The following is a 6,167-nucleotide window of genomic DNA, read 5'->3' as shown; positions in this document are numbered from 1 at the left end:
AGAGTCTCAGCCGGACCCCGAGGAGGGTGCAGCTGGAGGGAGGGACGGAGGGGCGGGCAGTATGGTTTGGGCAGGAAGCCGAGACGCCCTCTCCGACCCTGTACTGCCACGAGAGCCTTACCCTCTACACCCCACTTCCCCCGGCACGGAGCTACAGATCCCCCCCGCACTCGCCGCTCTTTCAATCCCAAGTAGACCCAGAACTCACCGAAATCAGGTGTTGAGCTGGGCCAGGGCAGGCCGGATCCGCCAGGTCCATGGCCGCGGTTGGGGGCGGGGGGCAGAGAAAGGGGGGTGCCGGAGCCGCCTCCTGATGTCAAGGCTTTAAAGGGGCCGGAGAGCCCCGCCCCTGGCTCTGACCCCGCCTCCCTCCTCCCTAGCAGCCAATCCACATTCACCCTGGATGCGCGCCCCTCCCAGCCCCCTCCAGATGTTCCCAGGACGCCAGCTAAGTCCGCCCGGCCGGCGCGCGCCGCTTCCGCTGTGGTGGGAAGGACCTCCCTTCCCCCTCTGTAGAAACACTTTCTCCAGGCCCGGCCGGGCTTGGTAAACCTCAGCCGTGCCTGGGTAGAGGACGCCGGGCTGGGCCGAGCGGGGGTGGAATGAGGGCGTCTAGAACAGAGAAAACTAAGTAGGTGCGCGCGGACCCACAGGCATGCGCGTTTGCTTCTGTGGGGCTGGGCGTGCACGTGTATGTGTGGTTGTGAGCGTCGGTGTTTGTCATTTGCCTTTCTGCATATGTGTTGGGTGTAAATCCATAGGGAAAGTCTTGAGTGCCTCTTTGGCCTTAAATGCTCCCGCCTCTCTCTTCCTTATCCAGGATAGGGTCGTCCCCCCAGTAATCTGGAACACAGTGATAGGAACAGGCTCCGCTCATCAGACAAGCAGTGCTGGCCGTTTCCTCACTGGTTTGGGAGGGAAGGCTGGGCAGAAAAAGGATACAACCTTGTTCTCAACCACTTGCTATCTCGGTGGGGATGAGGAAAAGCAAACAGCCCATCCAGGCCCCTGCAGAGCCTCAGAGCTTTCAATATCATTCCCATTAGTCCTTAATTAAACACTTACTTGCCCTCGCCTAAATACCCTATAAACTCACAACCTGCATTGTAGTGACTGCCCGAGAAATGTAGGTTCTCAACTGGGTTCTGCAGGGAAATACGAAGGAATCCCTAGGCACAGTCTCTGCCTACTTCATTAAAATTTCTTTTGTTGTGAGTATACAAAGGAGGCAGCTTAGAGTATCATATTAGTCCAATAAAGGAACATAAAAAGTAAGGGAATTTAGGGTGCTCAGACTGGCTAGGATTAGGAGTTCTTTCCTGAAGGAGGCTTATTTAAACACGGGATTTGAAGGGCAGAGAGAACTTCAGTAGGGTCCAGGCAGGGTAAAGGCCACAAAGAGACTCAGATAGGAAAGAACAAATTATCTGCATAGGACCGTGAGCAGATCACCGTGGTACGTTGGGAAGTGGGAGAAGTTAATGGAAGAGGTTTCCTTCGGAGGAGAGCGGAATAAGGATACGGATGTGACAAGGCATAAGATAAGTCATTTTGGGTTCTTGAGCATAGAGGTAGCTTGATGAAAAAAGTGCCCAAGGACAGCTATTACTGGAACCTAAAAGATGTCTTGATGGTTACTCCCACCAACTTTCTCATTTATTTTTGCTTAAAAAATATTTTATTCTGGTTGGGCATGGTGGCTCACGCCTGTAATCCCAGCACTTTGGGAGGCCAAGGCAGGCGGATCACAAGGTCAGGAGGTAGAAACCATCCTGGCTAACACGGTGAAACCCCATCTCTACTAAAAATACAAAAAATTAGCTGGGCATGGTGGTGGGCTCCTGTAGTCCCAGCTAATTGGGAGGCTGAGGCAGGAGAATGGCATGAACCCGGTAGGTGGAGCTTGCAGTGAGCCAAGATCGTGCCACTGCACTCCAGCCTGGATGACAGAGTGAGACTCTTTTCTCTGAGATGGAGTCTCACTCTGTCCCAGGTTGGATGGAGTGCAGTGGCACAATCTCTGCTCACTGCAACCTCTGCCTTCTGATTTCAGGTGATTCTCCTGCCTCAGCCTCCCAAGTAGCTGGTATTACAAGTGTGCGCAACCACACCTGGCTAATTTTTGTATTTTTAGTAGAGACGGGAGTTTCACCATGTTGGCCAGGCTGGACTCCTGACCTCAGGTGATTTGCCCACCTCGGCCTCCCAAAGTGCTAGGATTACAGATATGAGCCACCGTGCCCAGCCCTTAAACAATTCATAACATGCAATAAAATGCACACATCTTAGGTGCTTTGTTTGGTGAATTTCAAAATATACACCTATGTAATTAACACCCAAAACAAAGAGACTGAACCATCACCCTAGAAAGTTCCCTCATGCCCCTTTATAGTTGATCACCCCACACCCACCACCACCCTCCCCTGGCAACTTCCTGAATTATAGCACCATAGATTTGTCTGCATTTGTATTTCACATATATGGAACTTTACGGTATATACTTGTGTCTGTATGCTTTAGCTTAGTAATGTTTTTGAGATCCATCCATGTGTATCAGTAATCTGTTCTTTTTTATTGCTGAGTAATATTCCATCACATGAATATATCACAATGTGTTTATCCATTCTTCAATTGATGGATATTTGGGTATTTCCAGTTGGGGTTATGATGAATATGGCTGCTATTAACATTCGGGTGCAAATATTTTCATAGACATGTTTTCATTTCTTCTTTTCACCTTATTTCTTGATGATAATGGCATCTTCAGAAGCCTACAGCGTTGTGAATTCTTATTCAATCATCTAACATTTATTGAATAGGGATCAGTGGGATAGTTCTGGGATTACAACACAAAGTAGACATGGTCCTTTCCCCAAAGGGCTTGAAAGTCCAATAAAACTCCATGTACCTGTTGTATCCCTAATATTGCCTTGTATTCCTAATTCTGCATTGAGGTAGAAAACCTTAAAAGTCTGCCAGGCATTTCTGACTGCTTTTGGATGTTTCCAAATAACTGAATTATTGGAAGTAAACAGAACATCAAGATGATAATTTACTTTTTTTTTTTTTCTTTTTTGAGACAGAGTCTCACTCTGTCACCCAGGCTGGAGTGCAGTGGCACAATCTCGGCTCACTGAAGTTCTGCCTCCCAGGAGGCAATTCTCTTGCCTCTTGCAATTCTCAAGCAATTCTTCTGCCTCAGCCTCCTAAGTAGCTGAGATTACAGGTGGGCGCCACCACACCCAGCTAATTTTTGTATTTTTAGTAGAAATGAGGTTTCACCAAGTTGTCCAGGCTGGTTTTGAACTACTGACCTCAAGTGATCTGCCCCCTTCAGCCTCCCAAAGTGCTGGGATTACAGGCGTGAGCCTCCGCGCCCAGCCAATATTTTACTTTTCATTTAGATGTTTACCCTTGTTTAGTAAATACAGCCAGAACATCTGTATTTGTCAGAGCAAGCACCTGTGCTCCTTCCTTAAAGGCTATTGTGCATTTGATAATTTTGGCATTCAGATTTTGGCAGATTCTCTATGCTTCACAAACCTTCATCCTCACTGACGGGTTGAAAGAAGTATAACTACTATTGCTCCAAGATCCCTTTCAGTCTTTTGATGAGACTTAAGACTCTTTCATTCCTTAGTGCTATTATTTGCATAAATTAAAAATTCCACAGAAGTCCCAAAGTTTGTTCTTCACTCTTATATCACTAATCATATATTATTTACTTGAGTCGTCTGTGTAACAAAACAGGCTAGGCCTCTTAGGTCTCTGGTAGCTGCAAGCTGTTACTACTGGTTTAGTAACAAACCAGTTTGGTGGTATTGTCTAACTATGCATGTAGTGCTGATGCCTGACAGATGGATTGTCAGAGAGAACCACCCTGTCACTGCTAACATCAGTACTTTGAATGGGGTTCCCTGCTTTAATACTGTGTGGTCATTCATTTAATGTTGGAGCATCTTCAATTCTCAGAGGTTGAAACTGTAGCCATTTAGCCACTGGTTGATAAACTGACTCTAGTTTAGAACTCCTGGCAACAGGAGATAGTCAGGTTGGTAACTAGCCTCTCAAAACATTTTTTCTTTTTTTTTTCTCTAGATTGGGTCTTGCTGTGTCACCCAGATTGGAGTGCAGTGGTGTGATCACAGCTCACTGCAGCCTTGACTTCTAGGCTCAAGTGAGCCCCCACCAACTAGCTGGGACTACAAGTGCACTCCACCATACCCAGCTAATTTTTTCATTTTTTGTAGAGACAGGGTCTCACTGTATGCTCAGGCTGGTCTTGAACTCCTGAGATCAAGCGATCCTCCCACTGTGGCCTCCCAAAGTGCTGGGATTATAGATGTGAGCTACCATGCCTAACCTCAAAACATTTTTGTAATATGGCTGTTTTCCAGACAGATGAACTCTGAGTGCAATCTCAATGTCTTTCCTGATCAGTAAGAGGAAGAAAGGAGCTGTTGTATAATGTTTGGTCCACTTGCTGTATAGGAATAGATCTTTACTGCTACATGTACATAATTCTGTACAGAACAGTCATGTTCCTTGGATTCTGACAGCATTGCCGGTATGTGCTTTGAAACCTCCTACCTGGCACAGATATGATGAATCTGCTCATATCCTTGAACCTCTTTTTCATCACTTTTCATCATTCAAACATTTTTATTGAATCTATATGCTAAGCACTGTACATAAAGTATTAGATAACTTGTACAGAGTTCATGTGGGGTATGATAAAAAATGAGACTGGAAAGGAAAGCACTGGGTAGATCATCCTTTATCCTAAGAGCAGTGTAGACTTTGAATGGTTTTAAGCAGGAGGGTAGCATAGTCAGATTTGCATTTTAGATCAGTGTGGTTGCAGTGTGGAGGATAGAGAGAGCAAGACTGAAGTCAGGGGGGCCAGGCAAGGTTTTTGTAGTACCTGAGGAGAAAAACGAGAAATGACATGGTCTGGACTAGGAAAGTGATAGTGGTGATGGGGAGGACGTTGAAATCCTCAGGGGGCATCCGAGTAGAAACATCTCTCCAACTCCTCAGAACTTCCCAACTGTGTGCCTCAGGAAGAGGTTAAGGTGGTGCTGCATATTGGGCTTCACAATTCTCAGGGCAGCACAAGCTTCCTGAGTCAGAGAGCAATCTTGGTTATGCCAGATTGCATCATCCAGCATATAAAACACCATTGTTTTCTATGTGTGTACTGACATGGAAAAGGTTGGGAAGCACTGATGTAGGCTGTGGGATAAATAATTCTGAAGCTCAGGAGAGGAATCGGGATGATAGATAAGAGATTTGTGAGTCTTCAGAATGTTGGTGGTTACTGAAGTCATGGAGTTGAGGAGATCATGCAAGTAAAGAAAAGAAAGGCTGGAGCAGAACCCCAAGGAACATCAACATTAGACGGGGGTCTCCAGAGAAGGAGAAAGAAAACTGAATGAACGTTGTCACCAGAACACAAGAAAGGGATTTCCAAAAAAAAAGACCAAATACAATCGGTCCTTCTTATTGGTGACTTCCACATCCATGCACTCAATCAACCTCAGATCAGAAAAACAAAAACAAAAAACAAACAAAAAAAAAACTACATCTCTCTGAAGACTAGGTCAGAAAAAAAAAAATACAGCAATAAAATGCAAAATTTTAAAATTTAGGCTGGGCGCGGTGGCTCACGCCTGTAATCCCAGCTCTTTAGGAGGCCAAGGCGGGTGGATCATGAAGGCAGGAGATCGAGACCATCCTGGCTAATACGGTGAAACACCGCCTCTACTAAAAATACAAAAAATTAGCCGGGCGAGGTGGTGGGCACCTGTAGTCCAGCTACTCGGGAGGCTGAGGCAGGAGAATGGCATGCACCCAGGAGGCGGCGCTTGCAGTGAGCCGAGGTCGCGCCACTGCACTCCAGCCTGGGCGACAGAGCGAGACTCCGTCTTAAAAAAAAAAAATTAGTGTTAACGATTTACATAGTATTTACATGATATTACATATTATAAGTAATCTAGAGATGATTTAAAGTATATAGGAGAATACCCCTAGGTCATTTGCAAATACTACACCATTTTATGTAAGGGACTTAAGCATCCTTTGATTTTTGTATCCTTGTGGGTCCTGGAACCAATTCCCCATGAATAGGAAGAGATTTTTTTTTTTTTTTTTTTTTTTTTTTTTTT

At 45.7% G+C, this 6,167-nt stretch overlaps 1 protein-coding gene and 1 long non-coding RNA gene across 3 annotated transcripts in view; one reads left to right on the top strand and one right to left on the bottom strand.

Annotated features, from left to right (window-relative positions):
* Window positions 1–329, bottom strand: part of NCKAP5L (NCK associated protein 5 like) — a 39,157-nt gene extending 38,828 nt beyond the window's left edge. Inside the window, 1 exon segment of the mRNA XM_017894729.1 lies at window positions 209–329. The gene's annotated coding sequence lies outside the window, so the exon portion shown is untranslated.
* A 99-nt stretch (window positions 330–428) lies between these two features.
* Window positions 429–6,167, top strand: part of LOC108543910 (uncharacterized) — a 12,622-nt gene continuing 6,883 nt past the window's right edge. Inside the window, exons 1-2 of one of the 2 annotated variants that reach the window (XR_001889701.1) lie at window positions 429–631; window positions 821–971. This is a non-coding gene — a long non-coding RNA (uncharacterized LOC108543910). Of the gene's footprint in view, window positions 636–820; window positions 972–6,167 lie in introns of both variants that reach the window. The other variant, XR_001889700.1, reaches the window with a different exon arrangement.

The sequence above is a fragment of the Rhinopithecus bieti genome, unplaced genomic scaffold, assembly GCF_001698545.2.
Source record: "Rhinopithecus bieti isolate Rb0 unplaced genomic scaffold, ASM169854v2 scaffold_24390, whole genome shotgun sequence".
Taxonomy (NCBI): Eukaryota; Metazoa; Chordata; class Mammalia; order Primates; family Cercopithecidae; genus Rhinopithecus; species Rhinopithecus bieti.
Note: the sequence above shows the minus strand (reverse complement) of the source record. Positions and strands in the feature narration are given on the sequence as shown.